The sequence below is a fragment of the Rhincodon typus genome, chromosome 41 (assembly GCF_021869965.1).
Source record: "Rhincodon typus isolate 14 chromosome 41, sRhiTyp1.1, whole genome shotgun sequence".
Classification (NCBI taxonomy): domain Eukaryota; kingdom Metazoa; phylum Chordata; class Chondrichthyes; order Orectolobiformes; family Rhincodontidae; genus Rhincodon; species Rhincodon typus.
This window is the reverse complement of record NC_063372.1, coordinates 2,542,343-2,557,603: the sequence shown is the minus strand read 5'-3', so window position 1 is coordinate 2,557,603 and position 15,261 is coordinate 2,542,343. Positions and strand designations below refer to the sequence as shown.

The following is a 15,261-nucleotide window of genomic DNA, read 5'->3' as shown; positions in this document are numbered from 1 at the left end:
TGAAGAAGGGTCTAGGCCCGAAACATCAGACTAGATACTATCAACAATCTGATTTAGGTGTTGAAGACAGAGGTGCAGTCCATTTACAGGTCTTCGGGCCACCCAAAGATCACAGGCAAATTAGGTACAGGACTAGGATTCAATTAGATCATAGCTGACCTGTAGCTCAACTAACTCCATATTCCTTGATACCCATATGCAAGTCAAAACATTTTTCAAATTTCGATTGACCAGCGTGCACAGAAAAAGAGTTGCAGATTTTCACTGTCCTTTGTATGCAAACATGCTTCCAGATTTCCCTCTTGAACTCCAATGTTGATTTTATCCTTTTGCTCTGCATTCCCTTACCAAAGGAAATAGTTTCTATTTAGCCTATCAATTCGTTTTGCTCAGAGAATCAACAACTGATGCTCTCTGCTGCAGTCCAATGATAAGCAAGTCTGCACGTTGAATGGTTTATTTTTTTTCCTCATGGACTCAGGTTTTGTTAAATATTTCTGTTGATAACATTGACAAAGAACATAATGGAAGAACTTAAGGATTAGGGGCAGAAGTAACATTCGGCAGCACTATTCAATAAGATTACGGCTGATTTGCCCCAGCCATCAACGCCACAATATTGCAAAATCTATCCACCTTCTCTTTGATGATCTAGCCTCCATAACTCTCTGGGGTAGAGAATTTCAGACATTCACTGACCCTGGGAGAACAGGTTCCTTTGCATCTCAGTTTTAAATGAGTGTCTACATATTCTATAACTATGTTGTCTTCTTCCCACCTTCAGTTCGAGATTCTTCCAATAGTGGAAACATCTTCTCAACATCCAGCCGGCCAAGCTCTCTCAGACTCTTTAAAATGCCACATACCCACATTTAATTCTTAGGTGAAAGCAAAATACTGTGGATGCTGGAAATCTGAATTAAAAACGGAAAATGCCAAAAAATACTCAGCAGGTCTAGCAGCATCTACGGAGATAGAAACAGAATTATGTTGAGTCCAATGTGACTCTTCTTCCTCCAGTTCTTTTATTATGGGAGCCAATATAAGCATTACCCCACAGGTATAATTGCCCTGTGTTATAAAGCAGAGGTTGACCTCCCCGCCTCTGAGAACTAAAACTGAAACCCCCAAAAAGGAGCAACTTGACTTACAATCTGTTTAAAAAAAGGTGTAAAAAGTGGTGTAACCCACCCTTCAGCAACTTCTAGTGGTTAACTAAAAGAAATCCCTGACACCTGCACAATCAACAACTAACAATTTATTTACCTAACTCTTAACAGTGAACAAATTAACTAAACCACTAACAAACCTAATCAACCCCAACTAACTACTAACTATTCCTGAATAAAATAAGATTCTAACAGTATGCTGTTCCAATAAATATAAATCCCACTTATATAAAATTTTTTAAAAACCTAGACTTTAGTCTCTCCAAGTTACAGCTAGGTTACGGGTCTTCCGGAATGTTCTGTAAGGAACGTCTTCTCCATCAATCCTTCTGTCAGGAATATTAACTAGCTGTGCCAGAGGTACCATTGATTTAGATGGTGCTTTCTCTAAAACTTAGAGAAAACTGTGAGAGCCAGCAAATCTCTCGTGAGCTGAGAGCTGTTAACTCTGGCAGATGGCAATTAGTTCTCTTGATTTTCCAACTGCCCTCTCCTTTTATATCCTTGATGACATATCAATATCTTACAATAAGATTAGTCCTATGTTGTCAAAACAATCAGATTTAAATTTAATTGGTTTTTGGTATCAAATACCTGATTCAAACTGATTGGCTAAAATCAAAACTTGTTGTCTTGATAACAAAACTGCTGTTTGGCCTGCAAACTGTAAAGCCTTTTGATACAAATGTTTCAATTCCAGTGCTCCGTGCACCTGCAAACCCACAAACATCCTTTTTCAATCGCTAAGCACAGGAAAAGTACAACCTTTTAAAAAGGACCACGCAATGCTTTCCCCCCTGGCATTTTACAAATACCAAATTCTAATGTCCTTCCTCCCAGTTCACAAATACTCTACCCAACTTCACAACACCCAATGGAGGCAAAGCCCAGACCACAGTGGCAGATCACACACCAAGTACAAGTTTAATATTTATTAAGCAACCTGTAGGAAAATATGTTTAAAATAGCAGACCCCTCATAGCCCTACAAAAGGCTGCCTCCACATTTATTTTCATCTGTCATCAATTAAATATTTAGCTTCATATTTGAAGTACCAAAGCACAGGCTAGTCAGCCTTCTCAGTCAAGAAATCACCCACATCCAAGTCGCTAGTCAGCATTTTCCAGAGCTCTACCTCACTGGCAAATAGAACAATATGAATTCCATGAAGTATTTTATTCACCTTTTCCCAGCCTTGCAAATCCAAACTGCAGTGATATGGCATCATTTTGATGTTTGAAAAATATCTTCACAACTATAAGCATTCATGCAAAAAAAACATTTCTCAGAGTTCAGAATGAGCCAGGTTCAAAGTAGACACCTAAATGGATGGTTGAGAGCATCCTTCCTTCCTGCCACCTTTGTAGCAGGTACCACAGTGGTCCCATAGAAGGTCATTCCATCTGCTTCATAAAGGGGTCCTTAAGGAGCACCCATTGAACTTAATTGATAAAATGAGTAAAAATCAGTGCTTCCCCTTAAAAAGGCATGCACAATATAATCTTTGATTGTCTTTTTGTTTTCTTCTTTCATGGCATATTGGCATTGCTAGCCGGATCACCATTTATTGCACATCTCTAGTTGCCCTTCAGAAGGTGATGGTAGCTATTTTTTTGAGCTACTGCAGTCCACGTGGTATAGGTCCAACCATAGCAGATCTGAAACAGAGCTGCTTCTGTAAAGTTTCCCCCATCATCCCAGTTTGAATTATCACTGTTAAATCTTCAGGTGCACATGGAAAATGTCAAACTATTACTTAATTAGAGGGAGTGTGCATTTCACAACTGATGTGCACATGACTCCCACGTTATTGCTGCAGTTTGTCCTGATTTACAAGATACAACACCAATAACTATCTCAAAACCTACATACATTTTTGTAATACTCCAAAAGCAAGACTATTACATGGGTCACTGTTCAAAATACATTCAAGTCAATGTGGAAATCTCTGTACTAGAAGGTTACCAATCCATACTTAGTACAACTTTGAAATGTCTCCTAACATTACATTGAGAATGAACTGCGCTACAGCCAGATAACGTGGGTAGTTCCCTCCTCCCTCAACTCCCAGTTTCCTGATATTACTCCAGCTTCTTGGTCGTGATTCACTGTCGTGCCAGCAGTTAATCTGATTTCTATCTGCCCTCATTCTTATGCCAGCATTATTTACGTTATTGCTTGAGTGGATTCATTTTTCTGTTAAAATAGCAGTCAGGATCAGAATGCTGCCATACCACTTTAAAGCCCACATTTCTCTTCCTATCAGGCAACACAACACATCAAGCTTGTACATGCAACATAATTTTGTTTTAAATTGACATCATATTACTTCACCAATACAGTTGTTAGTATTTTGTCAAAAGTAGAAACCAACTTGTGAGCTTCAAGGCAACTTTCTGAAATGAAAAAATTCACAGCATTTTTGCTTTACAATCAACATTCTAACAATGAACCTGTAAATGTGGTCAGAATTCCACAGAGCACTTAATCATTGGCCTCAACCATTTTAATAACATTTTTGAAGTCCTATTGAAATGGAGGTGTTATTGAGCAATACGTTCACATATGAGAAATGTTCACAATACAATCCAAACATTATCTCTCCAAAAGAAAGCTGCCAGGGCTACGTTATGTAGAAATTGAAAAGAAAATTTTATGGAAGAAGAAAAATCTGCATTTCTTCTTTGTCCAAAAATGAATCATGGCTACTATGAAATGAACGTTTGAATTCAGTTTCAAAACTTGCATACAATCTTAATAGTTCATTTCCTGTTGCTATCGTACTGGCAAAATTATAGTTTTGACCAAAATGAAAGGATTTGTAGACTTCTTCGCTCAAAATTAAATAATAATTCACTGTAATGGAATGCATTGGCAACACAATGCTGGCATCATCCCCAGCAGGTTATTGGGAAAGGGGATGATATGAGGGACAATGTTTTGTTTGTATTGCAGTGACATCAGAGATACAGCTATGTGATGCAACTCTTGCTTTTTTTGTCTGCATTGTTTTTAAATGACTCATAGCCTTACATGCTGTCAACCAACATTTTACCGTGCTGTTTACAATAGTATCAACTTGCCATGGACCAGTACTGATCAACAGATAGTACTGGCATTACTTATGGATCTATAACAACTACTAATTGAATTGCAAAAGATGACAGAGTAAAAGCAGGAAGCAGGGTTCTTTATTTATTTTCTCCAAAAATATATCACCAAAGAAAACCAATGAAGACTTACTAAATCTTGCAATACAGATTAGAATATTCTATGTTAAATAGCTTCTCAATGGGAAGTCCTTGCCAAAATCTTCATTGACCCCTTCAAAAAGCATTTATTACCTCTGGTTGAAGATCTGTTACAGCAAGAAACAGTTTTCACCCTGGCTACCAGTAACAGTTCTCAGAAGTTGCCTTCAATCCACAGCTCCAGCTTTAGATTTTTTTTCTCAATTGCCTATATTGGGTTGGAGTATGGTTCCATCCAAATGATTGCAGTCTCCCTCTGAACTCATAGACATTGGATGAGAATATAAAAGGCATGGTCAGTAAGTTTGCGGGCAACACCAAAATTAGTGGCACAATAGACAGTGAAGGTTTTCTAAGATTACAAAGGGATCTTGATCAAATGGGTCAGTGGGATGAAAAATGGCAGATGGAGTTCAATCTGTATAAATGCAAGGTATTGCATTTTGGTACAACAAACAAAGGTAGGGCTTATATAATTAATGGTAGAGCCTTGGGTAGTGTTGTAGAAGAGAGGGACCTAGTGGTGCAGGTACATAATTCTTTGAAGGTTGCATCACATGTAGACAGAGTGGGTAAGAAGGTATTGGACATGCTTGCCTTCATTGCTCAGTCCTTTGAGTATAGGAGCTGGGACAGCATGTTGAGGTTGTACAGGACATTGGTGAGGCCTCTTCTGGAATAGTGCGTCCAGTTCTGGTTGCCCAGTTATAGGAAGGATATTATTAAGCTGGAGGGTTCAGAACAGATTTAACCAGGATGTTGTCAGGTATGGAAGGTTTGAATTATAAAGAAAGACCCGATAGGCTGAGACTTTTTTTTCCCATCGGAGCGTAAGAGGTTGAGAGACGACCTGATAGAAATTTATAAAGTAATGAGGGGTATAAATAGAGTTAATGGCCATTATCTTTTCCCTAGGATGGGGTCATTTAGAGGGGGGGGGGGGGGGGAACACATTTTTAAGGTGACAGGCGAGAGATTTAAAAAAAGACGAGCAATTTTTTTTATACAAGAGGGTGGTTCACATCTGGAACGAACATCCAGAAAAAGTGGAAATAGTGGATGTGGGTACAATTACAACATTTAAAAGACATTCGGATAAGTACATGAATAGGAAAGGTTTGGAGGGATGTGTGCCGAGAGCAGGCAGGCGGGACTGGTTTAGTTTGGGATTATGGTCGGCATAGACTGGTTGGACCGAAGGGTCTGTTTCCATGCTGTGTGACTCTGTGATTTGATGTTTACATGAAAGATTGCAAACCGTGTGGCCCTGCTTTTGACATGGCAGATTCAAACACCAGAGTGTCCTTATCACATTTTTTTTTTCTAGTTTAATTTCTACTTTAAAATACCAAATCAATTTTTGTCCAATTAGAAACTAGTGAACTTCCATACTGCATTGAAACTAAATTTAAATAAATCACTCAAAGCTCTTCTGTAGAAGTAACCAATTATTTGTCTACTACAGTTCTGAAATAACTGATAAAACTGATCAAAATTACAGTTTGTCTTGTGATATTTTTACATTGCCACTTTGCTGGCATGTTCTCAAAAACAAAGAAAGTGCATTCCGCCCGATTAATACAACTGCCTCTGGCCAGCACAAAATAAATTACCATTAACTAGAGCGGGACGGGTACTCGTGAGAGACCTCATATCCATTTATTAAGAGCCTCATCCACACTAAGCGAGTTTTCCTTTCCTCACAAAGTTCTAACAACTGGAGTCTAGTCTTCACAAGCACTCTCCCTAATACAACGCATTTTTTTGCTTGATTGCATTGGAAAAGGATGTAACCTATTAAATGCATTTTTTTTCCCCTGTTGTTTTCATCTTTCTCCTACAAACCACCCTCCACCAGCTGAACTTCCACGCAAATTTCTCTCCTAATCGTGCAGGACATTTTTTCCCCCCTCATCTTTTAATAGTTCGAAATGGGTTAAAACAAGTGGGATAATTTTTTAAAATGGTGTGTAAACGACCCCATCCACGATCCTTTTCCCAATTAGCATGAATGCAGCACAGTTCACTACCACATCACATGGAGGACGTCTCTCTGGAAACAATTTCTCCTCAGACAGTATTTTAAGAACTTAAAAAAAAGGCGCTTCATTCAAATAATCCAATAATTGCTACTGCACTAACTTCTTACTTCACGCCATGTAATTCAAAACATTAGATAATTCAACTTTTCAATTCGCGGGTGAGTGGATGTGGTCGAACACACATTTTTACCGTTTTTTTTAAAAACGCCCCGAACTTCGGTTTAGCCGTTAACAGCGTCACGCATGCGCAGCCTCTCACTTGCCTGCGCGAGCTTTCGGTTTTCCCGGGGCCTCAGACACACAACACATTAAACTTTATTTTTTTTCCTTTTTTTTGAATGTCAGACAGAGATGGGGTGGGGGGAGAATGATATTTCCCTCCCCCAAATAAAGAGGTTTATGGCGCGCACTCCGGCTCTACCGGAAGACGTCAAACGGCCGATTCGCTCGAGAAGAATCGGCCGCTGCTCTTCGCTGCCATAAATTTATAAATTATGCTAATGGCGGAGAAAAATCCAAATGAGGCGACACAACCTCCGTCCTCCTCCTCGCCACTTCTCACCTCTTTCTCGGAGATGTGCGCACACACACACACACACACACTCTCTCTCTCTCTCACACATAGATATAAAAGAAAAAAAACTGCTCCCACCCACAGCTCCACCCAGGATTACCTGCATCTACTTACCGTTAGTTTTTAATCTTTCAGCTGCAGAAAGTAGCCCGGAAACTGTTCGCTTTTCACCAGCTTGTTTGCCAACAATTCTTTTGAGGCAAGTTACAAGAAAAAAAGTCGAGATTTTTTTTCAATTTAAGACGAACGGAAAGTCTATTGATTAACGAAGGAATATTTGCAGCGATTTTTTAAAAAAAGATAGGCCTTGAGAAATATTTTATTTTTTTCTTCACAGCTTTCACCATTGTTATGGAAACGTTTGGCGCTCCCAAACTCTTAAGGAAATTGTCTTGCCGATGCTTCCTTTGTAATTAAAAAGCCACCAGCTTCGATAAACATTGCTCGTTAAGCACTACGTTATGAACATAATTTATGCAAAGGCGAGTCTGCATACGACAAAAAAATGTTGATGTTGTCTTTCCGATCTGTGAGGACAGATGGTGCTCTTTCCTTCTTAAAGGGACAACGTCTCTGCAAATCACTTCAGTTGGGAGCATGTGACACACTCCAAGAAAGCGCCGGTAGGGTATCAGAAGCCGCCAAGTCCAGAAGCGTTTGCACCTTCAGTTCTGAGATTTATTTTGAATGCAAAAACGTGCTGGAAATATTCAGCCGGTCTAGGCAGAATCTGTGGGAAGAAAAATAGGCAGCCTACCATCAGAAGTTTGAGAAACAAAAACAGAGGTTGCTGGAAAAGCTCAGCAGGTCTGGCAGCATTTGTGCAGAGAAATCAGAGTAAATGTTTCGGGTCCAGTGACCTTTCCAGTTCTGAGGAAGGTCATCAGACCTAAAACATTAACTCTGATTTCTCAGCACAGATGTTGCCAGACCTGCTGAGTTTTTCTAGCAACTTCTGTTCTTGTTTCTGATTTACATCATCTGCAGTTCTTTCATTTTTTTAATCAGAATTTTGAGATTTGATTTGATATTTTTTAAATCAAAACAATGGTGAACTGTGTATGTATTCATTATTCATGTTTAGATCCCCATGAAGAGATAGTAATTAATTATATAAATGTGTATATAGGAGCAATATATACTTTGTGTAGGTAAGCAAACATGTATTGATGCCAGTTCCCAGCCCAGATAATGCAGGACGGTTCGAGTTGTAGAGTTTTTAATAGCGTGGAATGAGGCCCTGATAATAAACAGGAAATAAATCTGAGGCTCAGAGATAGTAAGAATTGCTGATGCTGGAGTCAGAGATAACACAGCGTGGATTTGGAAGAACACAGCAGGCCAGGCAGCATCGGAGGAGCAGGAAAGCTGACGTTTCGGGTCGTGACCCTTCTTCAGAAATGGGGGTGTGCTTGAGCCGCAGAGAAAACCGTTTTTGGAGGATCTGAATGTTGTGTATGTAGCGGTGGTTGCGGTCAGGGCCAAATTAGGAATGGCTTGAATGTAGATTGCAGTCCGTTTGGGATGATCTGGTTCCGTAGGCTGGTACTGAGAAAGGCAACGTGGCTGCAGTAGCTGGTTTGCTTCAGTATGTGGTCGAGCAATTTCAGGGCCGAAGAGATTACCAGAGAGTTGTGGTGGGCGAGAGATCCACTGAGGTCTTTCTGGAGGGAGGAGGATAACTTCTTCAAGGTGGGCATCCTTCGAAGAGGCTTTGCAATGGGGTTATAACTCACTCAGAGATAGTAAGAACTGCCGATGCTGGAGTCAGAGATAACACAGCGTGGAGCTGGAGGAACGCAACAGGCCAGGCAGCATCAGAGGAGCAGGAAAGCTGATAAGTGCCCCATTTGAGCAATAATGAGCAATAAATATGAGGCTGTCCAGCACTAAAGTCCCTGTGGTGGTATAATGTGTGCAGTCTTGCACTTGATATTTAATTAAGCATGTAATTATGTGATGGGTTATGTTATGTTATGTTATGTTATGGGTAGGTGATGGCCTAGTGGCATTATCGCTAGATTATTAATCCAGAGACCCAGGTAATGTTCTGGAGACCTGGGTTCAAATCCCGCTGTGGCAGATGGTGGAATTTGAACTCAATAATAATCTGGAATTAAGAATCTAATGATGACCATGAAACCATTGCTGATTGTCAGGGAAAAACCCATGTGGTTCATTAACGTCCTTTAGGGAAGGAAATCTGCCACCCTTACCTGGTCTGGCCTACATGTGACTCCAGACCCACAGCAATGTGGTTGACTCTTAATTGCCCTCTGGGCAATTAGAGATGGGCAATAAATGCTGGTCCAGCCAAAGATGGCCACATCCTATGAATGAATAAAATGTTGGAGGTGATTCAGAGAAGGTTCATGAGATTGATACCTGGAGTGAGCGGGTTGTCTTATGACAAAAGAATTGGACAGGCTGGGCTTGTTTTCACTGGAGTTTAGAAGAGTGAGGGTTTGATTTGATTGAAGTATGTAAGATCCTAAATGGTCTTGACAAGGTAATGCAGAAATCTTGTTTTCTCTTATGGGTGAGCCCAGAACAAGGGGACACTCTCTAAAATTAGAGGTGACTTTTTTTTTAAGGACAGGAATCTCTCAACTGATTGTGGGACTTTGGGACTTTAGCATGAAAGGCAGTAAATTGTAAAGGTAGGGAGATTCTTGTTAAACAGGATATCCCAAATTATCGAGGATCAATGGGAATGTGGAATTTGAAAAACAAACGGGTCAGCCATTATTGAATGGTGGAGCAGACTTGAAGGGTTGAATGGCCTACCTACATTCCCAATTCTTATACTTGTATATGCCCATACCTCAGCCCTGTGAGTGAGAAATGAGCTTCACTCCTTCTCTGGACTCATTACATTTGTCCCACTTTGAAACCGGAGATGGACTTAATGGGGCTTCATGAATATTGATTGATATTGTCATTTAAGACCAGATTCAAAGGTCCAAGTGGCCTACTTCTGCTCCTAATTTATGTGGTCTTATGTAAGTAAATAGGTAGGATGGAACCAGCATGGAACATCACCTGAGTTTGTCCATGTTCAGAGACTAGTATAATGATTGAAGTTCAGAAGCTACTTGAGAGGAGAGTATTGGAAGGTGCATTGATGGTAGTACTTTCAGTGGAATGAACATCCAGGAATCTGTAGCAGAGTCAGAAAGATGATGGCACCATTGGAAATATAGAAACATAGAAGATAGGAGGGAGCCATTCAGCCCTTAGAGCCTGCTCCGCCATTCATCACGATCGTGGCTGATCGTCCAGTTTAACAGCCTACTCCTGCTTTCTCCCCATAACCTTTGATCACATTTGCCCCAATTGTTATATCTAGCTGCCTTTTGAATACATTCCATGTTTTAGCATCAACTACTTCCTGTGGTAATGAATTCCACGGGCTCACCACTCTTTGGGTGAAAAAATGTCTCCTCATCTCCGTCCTAAATGGTCTACACTGAATTCTCAGACTGTGGCCCCTGGTTCTGGACGCACCTACCGTCAGGAACATCATCCCTGCATCTACCCTGCCTCTTCCTGTTAGAATTATATAAGTCTCAATGAGATCCCCCCTCATTTGTCTGAGCTCCAGTGAAAACAATCCTAACCTAGTCAATCTCTCCTCATAAGTCAGTCCCACCATCCCTGGACTCAGCCTGGTAAACCTTCACTGCACTTCCTCGAGAGCAAGAGCATCCTCCCTCAGAAAAGGACACCAAAACTGCACACAACATTCTAGGTGTGGCCTCACTAAGGCCCTGTATAACTGCAACAACACACCCCTGCTCCTGTACTCGAAACCTCTTGCAAATGAAGGCTAACATACCATTTGCCTTATTTGCTGCCTGCTACACCCGCATGCTTACCTTCAGCGACCGGTGCACAAGGACACCCAGGTCCTGCTGCACACTCCCCTCATCCCCTCTCCCAATTTACAGCCATTCAGGTAGTAATCTGCCTCCTTGTTTTTGCTTCCAGAGTGAATAATCTCACATTTATCCAAATTACACTACATTTGCACATTACTGGAAGGCACAGTAATACCTAGATAGAACAGTCTTCAGTAGAGCCTCATTTTGTACTCATCACATCTCTGAAATTTGTCCTTTTTCTTGAATCTTGTTTGAACGTTTCAGTCAATGTCTTACTGGTTCAGCCATATTGAATTTCCATAACAGTTGTTCCGCTAATTAGCACCAGTAAGAAAGTCTTGAGAACAGAGAAAAACAAAACTACAACAAAGTCAACGCAGAAACAAAATACTACCAATGCTAAAAATCTGAATTAACACCTTATATTTTCAGCGTTTTCTGTTTATAACACAACAGTAACTTGCATTTTATGTAGTGAAACTTCTCAAGGTTTTTTTCACAGGAGTGTTACCAAGCAAAATTTGACACTGAACCACATTAGGGTAGATGACCGAAACTTTGGTCAAAGTGTTATGTTTTAAGGAATATCTTAGTGGACAAAATATAACTTAGAATACAGACAATTGTAGAACATTACAGTGCTTAGGGCCTAGGTAACTGAAGCCATGGCCACTAATGATGAAGTAATTAAAATCGGGACTAAGAAAGAAGGCTGAATTGAAGGAGCACAGATATTGCGGAGAGTTGTAGGTCTAGGCAAGAATACAGGGATAGGGGCAAAGATGGAGGGATTTGAAAACAAAGATGAAATCACGATGGGATAGTAAGAACTGTTGATGCTGGAGTCAGAAATAACACAGTGTGGAGCTGGAGGATCACAGTAGGCCAGGCAGCATCAGAGGAGCAGGAAAGTTGATGTTTAGGTTCAGGACCCCTCTTCAGAAATGGGGGAGAGGGATGGGAGCTCAGAAATAAATAGAGAGGAGGGATGGGCATGGGGAAGGTAGGTGGGATGGTGATAGGTGAGTGTAGGTAGGCAGTGGTGGGGATTGGTCAGTGAGGTGGGAGGAAGATGGACAGGTTGTGTCAGGTCAAGGAGGCGGGGATGAGAGGGAGGGTTGGTCATGGGATTAGGCTGGGTGTGGGGAGATTTTGAAACTGGTAAAATCCACATTTAGGCCATTGGGCTGTAGGCTCCTGAGGCAGAATATGAGGTGCTCTTCTCCAGTTTGCGGGTGGCATCATTGTGACGCTGGAGGAGGCCCAGGGTCAAATATGACACTGATTGTGGACAGACTAGTTCACTGTTGGATTGTCACCAGGGAGACAGATGGAGTTGGTAGTTAGGGAATTGAGTTTGGAGCACAGACTGAAAACAATGGCTTCCATTTTCTCAATACTTAATTGTTGGAAAGTTCTGCTCGTCCAGCACTCTGCGAATTCAGCACCAGTGGAGGGCTTGGGTAAGAGAGGTGACAGTGAGATAGAGCTGGGGGTGGACTGTGTCCATGTGAAATGAACAGTGTCTTCAGATGATGTCATTGAGGGGCAGCATGGAGATGAGAAATGGGGAGGTGGGGCGGGAAGCAAAGATAGATCATTGAGGGATTTATCTGAGGGAACAAGAGCAAGAAGAGAAGACAATGTGGGTAATTCTCTGGTTACGAGGAGATGGATAAGAATGGAACCAGGTGATAGCAGTGTTTTTCCCCTCCCCAGCAGCTGGATGAGAGTGGAGAGGCGCTGGAGGAGGATGGTGTGGTCACCATGTCAAAGGCTGCAGACAGGTTGAAGATGCTGAGTAGGAAAGATTTACCATAGTCGGTCGCAGAATATCATCATTTTACTAGCAGTACCAAAAAAGCTCTTGTCAGGGAGAATTTGTTATGCATTGCTAGTTGCTTTGAGAATATTAGTCGTCAACTACATAATGAAAGATGACAGTCACATGTAGAATGGATTGGATAAAGGTGGCAGCTTCCCTCTCTGAGGCACTCAGGTAATCCAGTTAAGGTTTATATCAATTCGGTAGCTTTAAAGATCACAAAATAACAGATTTACTGAATTCAGTTTTATGAACACTCAACCATTGGATTGCTGGTCCAGTTCTATGACTACTAGTTATTAGGCTACTTTTTTTTGTACTCCAAGGCACAGCAGGAAGCTGTAGTTGTGTAGTCAAAGTGTCTTTCTGGATTGACAAGCTACAATGGTTCAACTGATGATTCTTTTTTGTAACAACCTTATGGAAAATGAGGGGCATGAGGAATCAATGGCAGAATTAGCTGTATTGAAAGAGTGATTAGATTATGAGTGTTTTTTCTGGGGGCAACATATTGTGATATTTCAGAAAGTTTTGATTCAGAACCAAATATGATGAATTGTTCTAGCTGGTCATGGACCTAATTCTGTAACCCTGTGTTATATTTTATACTATAATTATAAAGTTAAAGCAAGTTCAGTATTTCCTGTAAAATACAATTGATTGCACCCATCAATGAATTAATTACTGCATTCACCATTTAAACAGCACTTAAACATCTAATTACAAAAGAAACTGACTGCCATCCAGTCGAGGAATTTTTAAAACTCTGTTTTGAGCTTATCAAATAGGTTTTTACTTGGTTAAACGTGCATGTTCATGTGAGTGGACAGATAGCAATGCAAAACAAATAATCTTGTTGCTGGTTACTTTGAAGTCTGATTTTCACATTTTGGTATCATGAGCACCAACATAACAATTCAAAATAACATGGTATAGATCAGCCTACAATGTGGAAACTACCAATGTAAAACCATTCTTTGAACAATGAATGCAGGACGGCCACTGGGGGCTGAGCATGTCTGCATGGCTAATTTTGGATTTTCTCTGTTGATCAGCCATTTTATAATACAGTTGCACATTGCATAAAACCTCTGATATTTACACTAGTTAAGCACCTTGAGAGTTGTCAAAAATCATTATTGCACAGATGCATCATTATTAACTACTATCTTTCGTTCATGCTAAAGCCATTCTCAGGAAATGTACAGTTTATGATATTCATTCATTTAACAGTTCAGTCTATTGACAAAAGGCATCTCATCCATTTTATCAAAAAAATATGAACATCACACCCAATGATAATGTAATGAAAACTTCCTATTAAAATGTTATTATTTTGTTTTCAATCTTATGGCTCAACAGTCTAGCAGTAGTTCATATAAGAAAAGTTTATCTCATATAAGAAAAATTTACCCCATATAATCCAGAAGCTATACTTTTTTCTATACACTGTTACGTGATTAACACTCAAGGAGTCGGCAATTACCTCATTTACAGTGAGCTACAGTTTTAATAGGATTTAACGTAATAGTGCACGCTATTTCCAAAATCACTTGGAAACGCAGCTATTATCACAGAATTTGCAGGGCTTTCAGAAGATAACATGAATTCAAATAATTGGCTCAATATGTCATCAATGGATGAGTTGCCCTTCATTAGAATGACTTCTGATTAAATTCAAGATTCTTTGTTGATGCCAAGAAGTCCTATTTCTGAATAGCAAATTTAGTTTGTTTCACCTTCTCACCAATCTTCTGTGCCAGTTTCTCCCTTGAGAAGGGACTGAAACTCGTCTATATGATACTACATTATTACCTATTCATTCATCAGGCAAGTTGTGTGAAGTTAACTACAGATTGAACCTAATTCCAAACAAGTATTGACCCATACCACAAAACTGGTCAAGAAGTTCTGAGGAAGGGTCACCGGATCTGAAACGTTAATTGATGTTTTTCCTGCACAGATGTTGCCAGACCTGCTGAGCTTCTCCAGCAACTTCTGTTTTTATTCCTGATTTACAGCATCTGCCATCCTTTAGGTTTTTACAAAACTGGTCATACTTATATAAGATAACAGCAAAAGAAATGGGGAATATGGTTGAGGAAATCAAAATGTTGTGCCTGTCCTGGTAAAATATGAAGTTTTCTTTTAAAATCACTGCATGTGGCCCAAGCTTTTCTTCACTTGGAAATACTTGGTGTGGACAGTGACCAAAACAAAAATACTCCTTGACACTAATTGCACATTTTATTTCCAAAAATATAAAGCAACCACTTTTAACAAATCATATTTTCCATTTAAACCCACTCTACAATTGTGCTGACATTGCAAAATAAAAGCAAGCCTAATCAACAACTGATTTATGTTTAAAATGATGGTAAGGCATCCTGATAATCTGGTCAAAGTTGGTTTCATTATATATAATTCCTTTGCTGCAGCCAGCTTAAGTTCTTTATTGGAGTCACTGACTGAACCTTTTTCCAGTTTTTCTTTAAAATCCAGAAACCTAGATGAAG

The 15,261-nt window shown here is 40.1% G+C and overlaps 1 long non-coding RNA gene across 1 annotated transcript in view; it reads right to left on the bottom strand.

Moving 5' to 3' along the window:
• LOC109922684 overlaps positions 1–7,648 on the bottom strand; it is a 29,321-nt gene extending 21,673 nt beyond the window's left edge. Inside the window, exons 1-2 of the long non-coding RNA XR_007265875.1 lie at positions 7,151–7,648; positions 4,514–4,676 (exon numbers count right to left, since the gene is read on the bottom strand). This is a non-coding gene — a long non-coding RNA (uncharacterized LOC109922684). The remainder of the gene's footprint in view (positions 1–4,513; positions 4,677–7,150) is intronic.
• Between the last annotated feature and the right edge of the window lie 7,613 nt (positions 7,649–15,261).